Genomic DNA, 14,717 nt, shown 5'->3' on the forward strand with positions numbered 1-14,717 from the left:
ATCAAAGTGCCATGATTTTACATTGTCTAGGACCTCATAATCAAGAGAGTACAGTTCAACCTGTGATCACTTCTATTCCAATTAATTTATGGGGCCGAGACAACAATGGCACACAGAGATTACTATCTCAGCCTCCCTATACAGCCCCACGAGTCAAAAAGTCATGACTAAAATGGGATATCTCCCTGGCAAAGGACTAGGGAAGAATGGAGATGGCATTAAAGTCCCAATTGAGGCTGAGGGAAATCAAGAAAGAAAAGGAGTAGGGTATCCTTTTTAGGAGTGGCCACTGTAGAGCCTCCAAAACCCATTCCATTAACTTGGAAAACAGAAAAACCTGTATGGGTAAATCAGTGGTTGCTACCAAAACAAAAGCTGGAGGCTTTACACTTATTGGCAAAGGAACAATTAGAAAAGGGACATACTGAGCCTTCATTTTCGCCTTGGAAGTCTCCTGTGTTTGCAATTCAGAAAAATTCCAGCAGACGGCGCATGCTGACCGACTTAAGAGCTGTTAATGCCATAATTCAACCCATGGAGGCTCTCTAAGCGGGATTGCCCTCTCCGGCCATGATCCCCAAAGACTGGCCTTTCATTATTACTGATCTGAAGGATTGCTTTTTTACCATTCCTCTGGAAAAACAGGATTTTGAAAAATTTGTTTTTACTATATTAGCTATAAATAATAAAGGACCAGCCACCAGGTGTCAGTGGAAAGTGTTGCCTCAGGGAATGCTAAATAGTCCGACTATTTGTCAGAGTTTTGTAGCTCAAGCTCTTCAACCAGTTAGAGACAAGTGTTCAGACTGTCATATCATTCATTATGTTGATGATATTCCGTGGGCTGCAGAAACGAGAGACAAATTAATTGACCGTTACACATTTCTGCAGACAGAGGTGGCAAATGCAGGACTGACGATAACATCTGATAAGATTCAAACCTCTGCTCCTTTCCATTACTTGGGAATACAGGTAGAGGAAAGGAAAATTAAACCACAAAAAATAGATATAAGAAAAGACACATTAAAAACATTAAATAACTTTCAAAAATTGCTAAGAGATATTAATTGGATTTGGTCAACTCTACGCATCCCTACTTATGCCATGTCAACTTTGTTCTCTATCTTGGGAGGGGGGTCCAGAATTGAATAGCAAAAGAGCATTAACTCCAGAGGCAACTAAAGAAATTGAATTCGTTGAAGAAAAAATTCGGTCAGCAGAAGTAAATAGAATAGATCACTTAGCCCCCCTCCAACTTTTGATTTTTGCTACTGCACATTCTCCAACAGGCATTATTGTCTTGTGGAGTGATCCTTCCTCACAGTACGATTAAGACTTTTACATTGTACTTGGATCAATTGGCTACACTACTTGGTCAGGCAAGATTACGAATAGTAAAATTGTATGGAAGTGACCCAGATAAAAATCATTGTTCCTTTACACAAGGAACAGGTTAGACAAGCCTTTATCAATTCTACTGCGTGGCAGATTGGTCTTGCTGACTTTGTGGGAATTATTGACATTCATTACCCAAAAACAAAAATCTTCCAGTTTTTAAAATTGACTACTTGGATTTTACCTAAAATTACTAGACATAAACCTTTAGAAAATGCTCTGACGGTGCATTGGAAATGCACCCAGCAATGGAAACATGGCTTACATCAGGCCAAAAGAACGAGTCATTGAAATTCAATGTTTGGTTGCTGTCATTTCAGTGTTACAAGATTTTAATCAGCCTATTAACGTTGTATCAGATTCTGCATATGTAGTATAGGCTACAAAGGATGTTGAGACAGCCCTAATCAAATATAGTATGATCAGTTAAACCAGCTGTTTAATTTGTTACAACAAACTGTAAGAAAAAGAAATTTCCCATTTTATATTACTCATGTTCGAGCACATACTAATTCACCAGGGCCTTTAAAGCAAATGAACAAGCTGACTTGCTGGTGTCACCCGCCTTCATGGAAGCACAAGAACTTCACGCCCTGACTCATGTAAATGCAACAGGACTAAAAAATAGATTTGATATCACATTAAAACAGGCAAAAAACATTGTACAACATTGCACTCAGTGTCAAGTCCTACACCTGCCCACTCAGGAGGCAGAAGTTAATCCCAGAGGTCTATGTCCTAATGTGCTAGGCAAATGCATGTCACACATGTACCTTCATTTGGAAAATTGTCATTTGTCCATGTGACAGTTGATACTTATTCACATTTTGTATGGGCAACCTGCCAGACAGGAGAAAGTACTTCCCATATTAAAAGACATTTATTATCTTGTTTTGCTGTCATGGGAGTTCCAGAAAAAATTAAAGCAGATAATGGGCCAGTATACTATAGTCAAACATTTCAAAAATTCTTAAATCTGTGGAAAATTACACATACAATAGGAATCGCTTATAATTCCCAAGGACAGGCCATAATTGAAAGAACTAACAGAACACTCAAAGGTCAATCGGTTAAATGAAAAAAGGAAAAAGACAGCAGGGAGTATAACACTCCCCAGATGCAACTTAATCTAGCACTCTATATTTTAAATTTTTTAAACATTTATAGAAATCAGACCACTACTTCTGCAGAACATTTTACTGGTAAAAAGAACAGCCCACATGAAGGAAAACTGATTTGGTGGAAAGACATCAAAAATAAGACATGGGAAATAGGGAAGGTGATAACATGGGGGAGAGGCTTTGCTTGTGTTTCACCAGGAGAAAATCAGCTTCCTGTTTGGATGCCCACTAGACATTCGAAGTTCTACAATGAACCCATCGGAGATGCAAAGAAAAGTGCCTCCGCGGAGACAGAAAACCCGCAATAGAGCATCATCAACTCGCCAGGTGAACAAAATGGTGATATCAGAAGAACAAATGAAGTTGCCATCCACCAAGGAAGTGGAGCCGCCGACCTGGGGCCAACTAAAGAAGCTGACACAGTTAGCTGAAAAAAGCCTGAAGAAAACAAGGGTCACACACACTCCAGAGAACATGCTGCTGGCAGCTTTGATGATTGTATCAATGGTGGTAAGTCTGCCTGTGACTGCCAGAGCAGCTGCAGCTAATTACACTTACTGGGCTATGTGCCTTTCCCGCCCTTAATTCAGGCAGTCACTTGGATGGATAATCCTATTGAAGTATATGTTAATAATAGTGCATGGGCACCAGGCCCCACAGGTGATCGTGGCCCTGCCCAACCTGAAGAAGAAGGAATGATGAATATTTCTATTGGGTATTATTATCCTCCTATTTGCCTAGAGAAGGTACCAGGATATTTAATGCCTACAACCCAGAATTGGTTGGTAGAAGCACCTACTGTCAGTGCCACCAGTAGATTTACTTATCACATGGTAAGTGGAATGTCACTCGGGCCACAGATAAATAATTTACAGGATTCTTCTTATCAAAGATCATTAAAAATTAGGCCTAAGGGGAAGCCTTGCCCCAAGGAAATTCCCAAAGGATCAAAAGGCCCAGAAGTCTTAGTTTGGGAAGAATGTGTGGCTGATACTGCGGTGGTATTACAAAACAATGAATTTGGAACTATTATGGACCGGGCCCCTTGAGGCCAATTATATTATGATTGTACGGGCCAGACCCACTCATGTTCACAGGCCCCATCCGTCTGGCCCACTAATCAGGACTATGATAGTGATTTAACTGAAAGGCTGGACCAGGTTTGTAGAAGGTTAGAATCACCCTATCCATGGAAATGGAGTGAAAAGGGAATCTCATCACCTCGACCAAAGTTAGTTAGTCCTGTTACTGGTCCTGAACATCCAGAATTATGGAAGTTTACTGTGGCCTCGCACCACATTAGAATTTGGTCTGGAAATCAAGCTATAGGAACAAGAGATCCTAAGCCATATTATACTATTAACCTAAATTCCAATCTGACAATTCCTTTGCAAGGTTGTGTAAAACCTCCGTATATGTTAGCTGTAGGAAACATAGTTATTAAACCAGATTCCCAAACTATAACCTGTGAAAACTGTAGATTGTTTACTTGCATTGATTCGACTTTTGATTGGCAGCACCGTATTCTACTAGTGAGGGCAAGAGAGGGCGTGTGGATCCCTGTGTCCATGGACTGACCGTGGGAGAGGCTTCCCCATCCGTCCATATTTTAACGGAAGTATTAAAAGGAGTTCTAACTAGATCCAAAAGATTCATTTTTACTTTGATTGCAGTGATTATGGGTCTTATTGCAGTCACAGCTACTGCTGCGGCTGCTGGAATTGCTTTACACTGCTGTGTTCAAACTGCAGAATATGTAAATAATTGGCAAAAGAATTCCTCAAAATTGTGGAATTTTCAGACCCAAATAGATCAAAAATTGGCAAACCAAATTAATGATCTTAGACCAGCTGTCATTTGGATGGGAGAAGGCTCATGGGCTTGGAACGTCATTTTCAGTTACAGTGTGACTGGAACACGTCGGATTTTTGTATTATACCCCAAGCCTATAATGAGTCTGAGCATCACTGGGACATGGTTAGACACCATCTACAAGGAAGAAAAGATAATCTTACTTTAGGTATTTCAAAATTAAAAAAAGAAATTTTTGAGGCATCTAAAGCCCATTTAAATCTGGTGCCAGAAACTGAGGCAATTATGAAAGCTGCTAATGGCCTCGCAAATCTTAATGCGGTCACGTGGGTTAAAACTATCGGAAGTTCCACTATTATAAATTTCATATTAATCATTGTATGTCTGTTCCGTCTGTTGTTAGTCTGCCAGTGTATCCAGCAGCTCCGAAGAGACAGCGACCAGTGAGAACGGGCCATGATGACGATGGTGGTTTTGTCAAAAAGAAAAGGGGGATATGTAGGGAAAAGAAAGAGCGATCAGACTGTGATTGTGTCTATGTAGAAAAGGAAGACATAAGAAACTCCGTTTGACCTTTACCCTGAACAATTGCTTTGCCCTGAGATGCTGTTAATCTGTAACTTTGCCCCAACCTTGAGCTCACAGAAACCTGTGTTGTATGGAATCAAGGTTTAAGGGATCTAGGGCTGTGCCTTGTTAACAAAATGTTTACAGGCAGTATGCTTGGTAAAAGTCCTCGCCATTCTCCAGTCTGGATAAACCAGGGGCACAATGCACTGTGAAAAGCCGCAGGGACCTCTGCCCTGGAAAGCCAGGTGTTGTCCAAGGTTTCTCCCCATGTGATAGCCTGAGATATGGCTTCATGGGATGGGAAAGACCTGACCGTCCCCCAGTCCGACACCCATGAAGGGTCTGTGCTGAGGAGGATTAGTAAAAGAGGAAAGCCTCTTGCAGTTGAGATAGAGGAAGGCCACTGTCTCCTGCCTGACCCTGGGAATGGAATGTCTCGGTATAAAACCCGATTGTACATTTGTTCTATTCCGAGATAGGAGAAAAACCGCCCTATGGCAGGAGGTGAGACATGTTGGCAGCAATGCTGCTTTGTTATGCTTTACTCCACTGAGATGTTTGGGTGGAGAGAAGCATAAATCTGGCCTATGTGCACATCCAAGCATAGTACCTTCCCTTGAACTTATTTGTGACACAGATTCCTTTGCTCGCATGTTTCCTTGCTGACCTTCTCCCCACTATCACCCTGCTCTCCTTCCGCATTCCTCTTGCTGAGAGTGAAAATACTAATCAATAAATACTGAGGGAACTCAGAGACCCGTGCTGGTGCGGTCCCCTGGGCCCACTGTTCTTTCTCTATACTTTGTCTCTGTGTCTTATTTCTTTTCTCAGTCTCTTGTCTCACCTGACGAGATATACCCACAGGTGTGGAGGGGCTGGCCCCCTTCAACATCAGGTGGCAAAAAGGTGAGTGGCAGGCTGGTCTCTGGCCCTTGAGGATGTCTTAGTCTGGTAAGGACTTGAGAGAGGTGAGCCATGGGTCTCACCCAAGCCCCCTCCTCGATCCATCTCCCTCCATAGAAATGGTGCACTGCCTTAGTCTTGAGCCCCCACACTACACAGCAGGGCTGGCACCACAAACATGCAGTGAGAGGAGGGACGAAGCAAACAACTCCTGAGGAGGGGCAAGGTCCAAGATCTGGAACACCTGCCTGGGGTATTGTCTCCTCGCCATCCACCCCAGGGTTCTCCCAGCCCTTTGATGGAAAGTTTGTTTGCTGTCTGCGTTTAGCATGACTTAGCTCAGCAAGGTTCCATCCCCTTTTCCCATTCACCCTGAGAAGACTTGCTGGTGGCACTTGCGGCTGCAGCATTTACTCCCAGATAACACACAAGGTGTGGTATAAGAAATCCTTTCACCACCCTCTAACCATTACAGCTCTGAACTCCTACAACCTGTTCAAGAAGGACAACCCTAGCACATGATTAGCCATGTAAATTTCAGACTCACGTTGATTGAAAGAATGCTGGAAAAGCACCACGGCCGGGGCGGCAATGTCTTCGAGGTCGCCTGTGCTCTGATGGTGTCACACCCCTTGGCCTATCCAGAAGTTTTTTTGGGGGTTTTTTTTTTTTTGTTTTTTTTTTTTTTTTTGCTTTTAATACATTCCTCAAACACTTATTGGGCACCTACTATGTGTCAGGCACTGTTCTAGGTACCTGGGATACATCAGGGATTCTTGCTGTCCCGAGGTCAGAGATGAGGAATTCCATGGGATGAGTCTTCTGTTCTTAAACCCAGTGTAAAGACGAGGCCGTCAGGGAGGAGGGAGTAAGATCTGGGCATCGGAGCCCCCCAGCTGCTGCTCGTGGGGGTGAGGACACCAGGCCCCTGACTGTGCTCTGGCCTCTGTCTCCCAGCTCCCTGCCCAGGCCCACAGCTATGGCCATGGCCCAGGAGCTCAGCCACCTCCTGCCCAGTCTGCGGCAGGCCATCCAGGAGCCTCAGCCATCTCTGCAGCCCGAGCCTGTCTTCACCATGGACAGAGCCAAGGTACCGCCGCTTTTCTGGAAGCTGTACTTCTACGCGGGCTACCGGCCACTGCATCGGACCTGGCGCTTCTACTTCCGCATGCGGTTCAGCCGCTGCTGCTGCGGCTGGCCCTCCTTGTGGGGACCATGGACTTCTGGGGAGACCCACACGCCCTGCCCCTCTTCATCACTGTCCTCGCCTCTTTCACCCACCTCTCCTTCAGTGCCTTGGCTCACCTCCTGCAGGCCAAGTCCGAGTTTTCAAAAAAATACATCGAGCGGACTATTTAAGATTTTTGCATTATGTGTAGTAAGGTTGTCACATTTCAACAAAAAAAAAAAATTTAGAAAACTAGAAGTAGAGGTTTCAGTTTTCATTATTGTTTTGACAAACTGGTGGCACTCCCCGTCAGGTATGTACTCAGTAATGAATTAAATTAGAAATACATTATATATTTTTTTCTAGTGAGAATCTGATACACAGATATGCACACATTTTTTTTTTTAGACGGAGTTTCCCTCTTGTTGCCCAGGCTGGAGTGCAGTGGGGAGATCTCAGCTCACAGCAACCTCCGCGTCCCGGGTTCAAGCGATTCTCCTGCTTCAGCCTCCGGAGTAGCTGAGATTACAGGTGTGCGCCATCATGCCCGGCTAATTTTACATTTTTAGTAGAGATAGGGTTTCTTCATGTTGCTCAGGCTGATCTCAAACTCCACAGGCAGAGGAAGTGAGAAGGAGCTGAGAGATGGAACTAAGAGACAAACATTTGCAGCTCCCAGCCTGATTCTGCTCTGTGCCAGCGCCTGCAATGGGCATTGTGGGGGTGTTAGCCGAGGCCAGCTGGGCAGCTCCCTGCCCCACCTTCAGGAGCCAATGATGGAGCATTCTAGAGCCTTCTCAGAGAACTGTGGCCGTGGGGAGCGGAATGTACTAGGCACCGAAAGGGAGGTAGCCAACCCCAGGGGTCTGAGCTTCCAAAGGCTCTCTCTTGGGGTGTAGGGCAGTGCAGTGAGGGAAGGCCTGGCTACTTCCTTTACTACATCTACAGAAGGAGAGATGATCAGAAAAGGCCAGAAGAGTAAGACATGTTCCAAGTACCCCATCTCCACTGGCAAAGCACTTGAAGACCCTTCCTTGTCCTCTCAGATAATTTTGATCCTCTAGTCTTTAAAATAGGAGTTACAATCTCCATTTTAAAATAGAAACTGAGGCCGGGCACAGTGGCTCACGCCTGTAATCCTAGCACTTTGGGGAGGTTGAGGCAGGTGGATCACTTGAGGTCAGGAGTTTGAGACCAGCCTGGCCAACCTGGTGAAACTCCGTCTCTACTAAAAATACCACACACACACACACACACACACACACACACACACACACCCCTTAGCTGGGTATGGTGGCACATGCCTGTTATTTCAGCTGCTTGGGAGGCTGAGGCATGAGAATCACCTGAACCTAGGAGGTGGAGGTTGCAGTGAGCCAACATCACGCCACTGCACTCCAGACTGGGCAAAAGAGCGATACTCTGTCTCAAAATAATAAGCTACAATAAAATAGAAACTGAGGCCCAGAGAGGTAATGAGCTTAGCCAGAAGACACAGCCAATGAAGAGTATCACACAGAAGCTGTGTCTCCCAGCTCCTTGCCCAGTTGTGTGGAGACCCTTGGTTTATGCTGGAGGTGGCAGAATTTGGGGGGTTCTGACCCCCTCTCTCCCCAGTAGGCAGCTGCACGTGGCCAGGCACAGCTCCAGCCCCATGGTGGCTGGTGGGCAAGCGGAGGCTCTTTGGAACACGTGTTTCCACTTCACTGGAGATGGGAACTAATAGCAGAAAATCCTGTGAAGCTGCTAATGGGATAATGGAGAAAGTGTTTATTTTTCGAAGGAGGCCTGTGAGGATCTGGGGCAGGCCCAGTGTGAGGCCACGGAGGCAGGAGGTCAGTCCACTGTTAACAGGGATTAAGCAGACACCGTGGAATGAGGGGGTTTCCAGAGCAGAGGCTGAAGGCAGGGCCTGGTCTGGTGCTCTCAACATCTGCTCTCCCTTGGGACAGTAAAGCTGGACCCGAGGACTCCAATCACTTCTAGGTAGGGGGCTCCATGCTCCACGCTTTCCTCTACATCTGCTTCCTTCTATCCCGCCCAAGGTGCAGGCGCCTGGGGCGGGGCGGGGCGGGGGGAGGGTCATTACATGGGTCTCCTGTCCCCAGGCAGTGTGACCCCTTCAGCTTCCTGAGGGATGTCTGGGTAGCTGCCTCCCCCCCATGCACAACTCTGGGAGGGAGGTGGTTCATATTGCACCTTCGCCTGGAACCACAACCACCCCCGGGGAGCTAGTTCTCCTTGAGAAATGTCTTCATGAGCAAGGCACAGTGGGTCTACCCTCCCCTGTCCCCATTAGGTAGCCAGCTGTCTCTCCAGCAGATAGCACTGCCCTTGGACCTCCCAACCCTAGCCCACTTGGAAGCTCCTATTAAGCTTGAGGGCCAGAAGTCCCTTAGCAGTCCGCAGTGCGGTGGCTCTCAGGCTGTGGGTGTGGGAGAGGCACTCAGGGGCATAGGGGAGGCCAAGCTGGCAGGACCCCAGGCTCCCCTGCTCCAGTCAGAGCAGTCCCGCCTTGTTTTACATATTGACATTCCTCACATTTCTCTCCAAACACTAAAGTTTCTACTTCTTAAAAAATAAAAATAGGCCAGGCGTGGTGGTGCACGCCTGTAATCCCAGCACTTTGGGAGGCCGAGACAGGTGGATCACCTGAGGTCAGGAGTTCAAGACCAGCCTGGCCAACATGGTAAAACCCCATCTCTACTAAAAATACAAAAATTAGCTAGGCATGGTGGCGCACACCTGTAATCACAGCTACTTGGGAGGCTAAGGCAGGAGCATCCCTTGAACCTGGGAGGTGGAGGTTGCAGTGAGCCAAGATCGTACCACTGCACTCTAGCTGGGTAACAAGAGTGAAACTCTGTCTCAAAAAAAAAAATAATGATAAAAAATAAAAAGCATTTAAAAATCTTTGCTCTTTCCCACTCTATGGAGGTGAAATAACTCAGGACTCAGAGAGATGGGACTTGCCAAGGTCACGCAGAGCTGGAATCTGGCTGCAAGTCACTGGCCTCCTGGCCAGAGGTGGTCCCACCACCTTCTGCTTAGAGTAACCAGTGAGACTTCAGGAAAACCAGAGAGAGGCTAGAAATGGTCCTTTAGGAAGTAGAGAGGTGGGAAGAATTTGGTTGGTGTTCCCGGAGCCCCTGGAAAGTTGTTTCATCTCTCCGGGCCCTGTATAAGGCCTGCATGGGAGAGATGGCATTGAACATTGAGGATGAGGGCAGTGAGGATGGCAGGGACCTGTGTGCAGTTGGGCTGGAGGGCCCCTGCCTTTGAGGCTGACCCAGGCTGCAGATGAGGTCCTTCCTCCCTGCAGGGCAGCCCTGCTGGAGGCCTCTTCTTTCTGGCCTGCCCAATAGTGAGTAGCCCTGGCCCAGGCTGCAGGGTCCTTTGTTTGTCCAGGCCAGCCTGGGTGTCTTCTCTCAACCCAGCCCAGGAAGGCTAAGGGTCTGGAAACCCCCACCCTGTCTGCTTCTTCCAGTGTGCCTGGTAGGTATTCCAGGATTCCCGATGCACCTGCCATGCTCGAGGGTTGCCTGGCTGCTCATAAGTTGAAAGCTCACCCTTCTTGGTTACCAGTGCCTCTCCACTAGGAGAGCTCTTAAGTTTCAGATCAGAGGCAGGCCCTCTTTGCCAAGCCCTGTTCACTACAATTACATTGTATTTCCTTGGGAACATGCACTGGACATTTGTCAGTTCAATTTGCAACCTGCCCCTCGTCCTCCTCACTCTCCTGTGCTGGTTCCTCGTGCCTTCTTTTCCTTGGGGAAGCAAGGGGAGGCATTTGGGGAGGACACCCCTCTGCCTCTATGCTGCTTGGCTCTGGGACAATTGGCCTAAGTTATTCCTGGAGACTTTAGGCAAACATTGGAAAGAACTTCCTGACCAACAGGGGCTTAGAAACAACAGGAGTGCGAGGAAGATGGTGAATTTGTTGGCCCTGGAGACATTCTATGGGGGCTGGGTGTGTGGAGAGGCTTGATGGGCTGTTTTAGACAGAGGTAGGTCACGTCTTAGGAGCCCTAGTCCTAAGCCCAGCTGCAGGCCCAAAGTCCATGCTTATCCCTTTGTGTGACAAATATCGGTGGAGCATCTGCTCAGTGCTGGGCATACACTGGGCTCTGGAGAGCAGGGAGCAAGAGACCCAGTGCCTGTCCATCCTAGGTCAGGGACAAGTGACCAGAAGACTTCAAGATAGTGCATTGTCAGTGCTGTGATAGACAAAGAATCAGGTCTGGACACCTCACCCTGGCCTAGAGGGGATGGGAAAGTCTTCTTGGAGGAAGAGGTCTCTGCTGAGACTGGAAAAAGGGAGAGACAGTGAATAGAGCAAGAGCTGGACTCTAAAATCCCAGGACCTGTGTGCCATGCAGGTGCGCTCAGTAGCTCAGCTGGGGCAGCATCAGTGAGCCTTTTTTAAATTATTTTTTAAATGGATAGCCCAATGAAGAGAAAAATACAATCAGCAGATCACATGAATATCCAGTAACCTGGTAAGCATCCTTGTCATTTTGACATATTTAGCCCAGTGTTTGGCACACAGTAGGACCTCCACAAGCATTTGTTAAAGGAACAGGATATTTGGTCAGTCTGGAACTCTATATTCTTCACTGGCCCTCTTTCTCCTCCAAACCTGCAAAACCTTTCTCCTCCAAACAGAGCTCAGCTTAGAGCTCTGCCAGGAGAGGGTCAGCTGCCAAACCATCCCAAGTCATGTATTTACCAGGCCTCGCTCCAAAGCTGTGTCCTAAAAAGAAGTAAAAACAGTGACAGCAATGTGCACTGAGGGCTTCCCATGTGCAGGCACCGTTCTCATCACTTTACCCACGTTGCCCCACTTAATCCTCACAAACGCCATATGAGATGGACACTGCCATGATGTCATTTTACAGGTGAGGAAATAGGAGCACAGAGAAGTTATGTGCTTCACCCCAGGTCACACAACTGGTACATGGATGATGGAAAAAATCACATTCTGTGTAGCTCCAGGGTCTCAGGCATCACTGGGGCTTTAAATTCTTGGAATAACTAAGAGAAGCAGGTATCAATCTTCCCCTCTTACAAATGAGAAAAACCAAAGCTCAGAGAATTAAGCATTAATAACTTGCCCAGCCTGGAATCTGCTTCTCTGGATTTTGGCCCCCAAAACAGTGCTGTCTTATCCCCTGCACCCCATCAGTACCCAGGACCTTTCCTAAACTGGGGTGCAAACAGCTGCACCCTGGCGAGCTCTGGGAGGGAACCAGCTCCAGGAGGCGAGCTGGCCCTGCGACTTGCCAGCAGGATTTATGTCCTGTCCAAGGAGGACAGTTTGGCTATCCTCCAGGAACAAGTGACCAGAAAACTTCAAGATAGTGTGCATTGTCAGTGCTGTGATAGACAAAGAATCAGGTCAGGACACCTCATCCAGGTCTAGAGGGGATGGGGAAGTCTTCTTGGAGGAAGAGAGGTCTCTGCTGAGCAGAGCTCCGAGATGGAACTTATTTCCATTAAACGATCGCAAATGTCAGGCAGCATAGCCTGGGAGCGACTTGTGCACGCATCCAGGTGGCTGCAGGCCAGGCCACCCATAACAAGCATGCCCGCTGACCTCATGGTTACTCCTACTGCAATTAGAGCCCACGAAGAGACAGAAGGTTTCAACACTGAGCCTGAACAGCATACTCTGCAGGGCATGCGGCATCCCCTCCCGCCCGAGAGACGGCAATGGGACAGAGGGTGTTGTTCTAATGAACTGAATGAGATCCGTTCCAATGCAGATGGATGAAGAAATTACCTGCAGATGTGACTATGCACAGCCACTGTGACTGTCCAGGCTGTCACCAGGCTCAGGGAGCCAGGGCCTCATGGAGCAGGGTTCCTCCCATGCAGCCCCCTGCCTCTGGGCAATGCAGACTTGTGCCAGTCTGGGCTGATGAGTAATTGATGAGTAATTGCTGCCTCGCTTAGGCCTCCCGGCATCAGTGCTTCCCAGGCCTGTGTTGTCCAGAGGCTCAGCTGGTGGTGTGGGACTCCCCAGGGGTCCTGGTTAATGGCCTGGGGAGGGCTTCTGCAGGGGAACACGGGAGGCTGCCAGTGGTCCTCTGTGCACACTCCAGGGGGGCCGAGTCCTCCTCCATGTGCACTACAAAGCCTCCTCACTGGGTCTTTGAGCCCCTATGCATTTTTGAATTGTATAAAACCAGATAACACATTTTCTAAAAGATAGCTATAGAAAAGTTTCCTACATTGAAGACACAGGATCCATGAGAACATTGATTGATTCATTCATTCATTCATTCATTCCAGAGCCCACAAGGCTCCAAATTGTTCCTGGCTGGGACAGAAAAGAGGAGCAAACCTTGCCTCTGTCTTGGAGGAGTCCAGGGAAAGGAGATGGATGTATAAATAGCTGGTTACCCAAAAGTGGGATGGGCTATTATACTGGAGTGTATAATACAGTAAGTCCTTACTTAACACCATAAACCAGTTCTTGGAAACTGACTTTAAGCAAAACGACATGGAACAAAACTAATTTTTTCCTCATGGACACTGAATGAAACAAAATGCTGTTATTTAAGGACCTGATGTACGTTGTTTCCCTTAAAGTCACAGTTTCCAAGAACCTACCAACAACGTTAAGTGAGGATTTACTGTACTCTGGGGACTCAGATGAGGGAGGTGACTTGGGCTGGTGGTCAAGGAAGACTTCATAGAGGAGGTGATGTTTAAACTGAAAGGTGAACAGAACCTCCCCAGATGGATGAAGGGAGAGGGCATCCCTAGCGGGAGATCCTCCGTGACAAAGGTGGGGGGCAGAGGGGGACATATTGCAGAGCACAGGATGACGAGGGGCTCAGGGGCTCACAAGGGGCCTTGGACACCAGGCTGAAGACCCCGGGAATGTCTGAAGGTCTTTTGGGCCAAGAAGACAACGTGGCTCGATTTCCATGTTAGAGCAATCCTCTTGGCAAAGGGTGTGCTGGAGGGACAGGTTGGAGGCAGAGGCCAGCAATTGTCTAGGCAGAGAGAAGGGAGAGGAAAGGGCAGATTCATGAGAGGTTTGGACAGTACCACCATCTTGGGGACTTCTATGCTGGAATGGGATGTAGAGGGGAGCGGTGAGGAGGCAAAAAAGAAGAAAGAGTCAGGAACCATGAGGCTGGTGGGTGACAGGAAGCCCACACGGGGAGGGGAAGAAGGATCCTACTCCAGGCATGGCTGCCCAGTGTTTAGGATTCAGGGACCCAGGACATCCATGTTACGATCCTGGCTGCTTCCCAAAGCGTTGTGAGAGCTGCTCTTCTCCACCAGGCACCTGTTTCCCCACACCAAGTCAGAAAGCTCATTCCCACCCCTCTTCCATCCATCTTCCCCCAGCATGGAGAAGATAACTGGGAAACATTCGGGGAAGGTATGAGGAGCTCTTTGGATTTTCTGAGCCCACCTGGTCCATGATGGGTGAGGGACAGAAAATCTCAAACCCAGGCTTGCTGTTGAGCTCAGCAGCTTCCTCATCCAACATCCTTGGGGGCCTTTCCATAATTTCCTCTCCCCCAGAGCCTCCACACAACCCTGGTACCCCTCAGCAAATGACCTTGCCCCTTACCTGCCATCCCAAAGACACTCCCACCACTCAAACTCACTGTCAGGTTTCTGTCCTTCCCTAACCTGGTCCTGAGCCAGCCTCTTCACCTGTGCTTGGGGACCCTGTGCCATCAAGCATCCCTTCTCATGCTGCTGTCTCCTGCCCCTCAGCTGAC

At 47.8% G+C, this 14,717-nt stretch overlaps 1 pseudogene; it reads left to right on the top strand.

Annotated features, from left to right (window-relative positions):
- Nucleotides 1-735: 735 nt before the first annotated feature.
- On the top strand, nt 736-4,871 carry LOC126952490 (endogenous retrovirus group K member 6 Env polyprotein-like; annotated as a pseudogene).
- The last annotated feature ends 9,846 nt before the right edge of the window (nt 4,872-14,717 follow it).

The sequence above is a fragment of the Macaca thibetana genome, chromosome 4 (genome assembly GCF_024542745.1).
Source record: "Macaca thibetana thibetana isolate TM-01 chromosome 4, ASM2454274v1, whole genome shotgun sequence".
Classification (NCBI taxonomy): Eukaryota; Metazoa; Chordata; class Mammalia; order Primates; family Cercopithecidae; genus Macaca; species Macaca thibetana.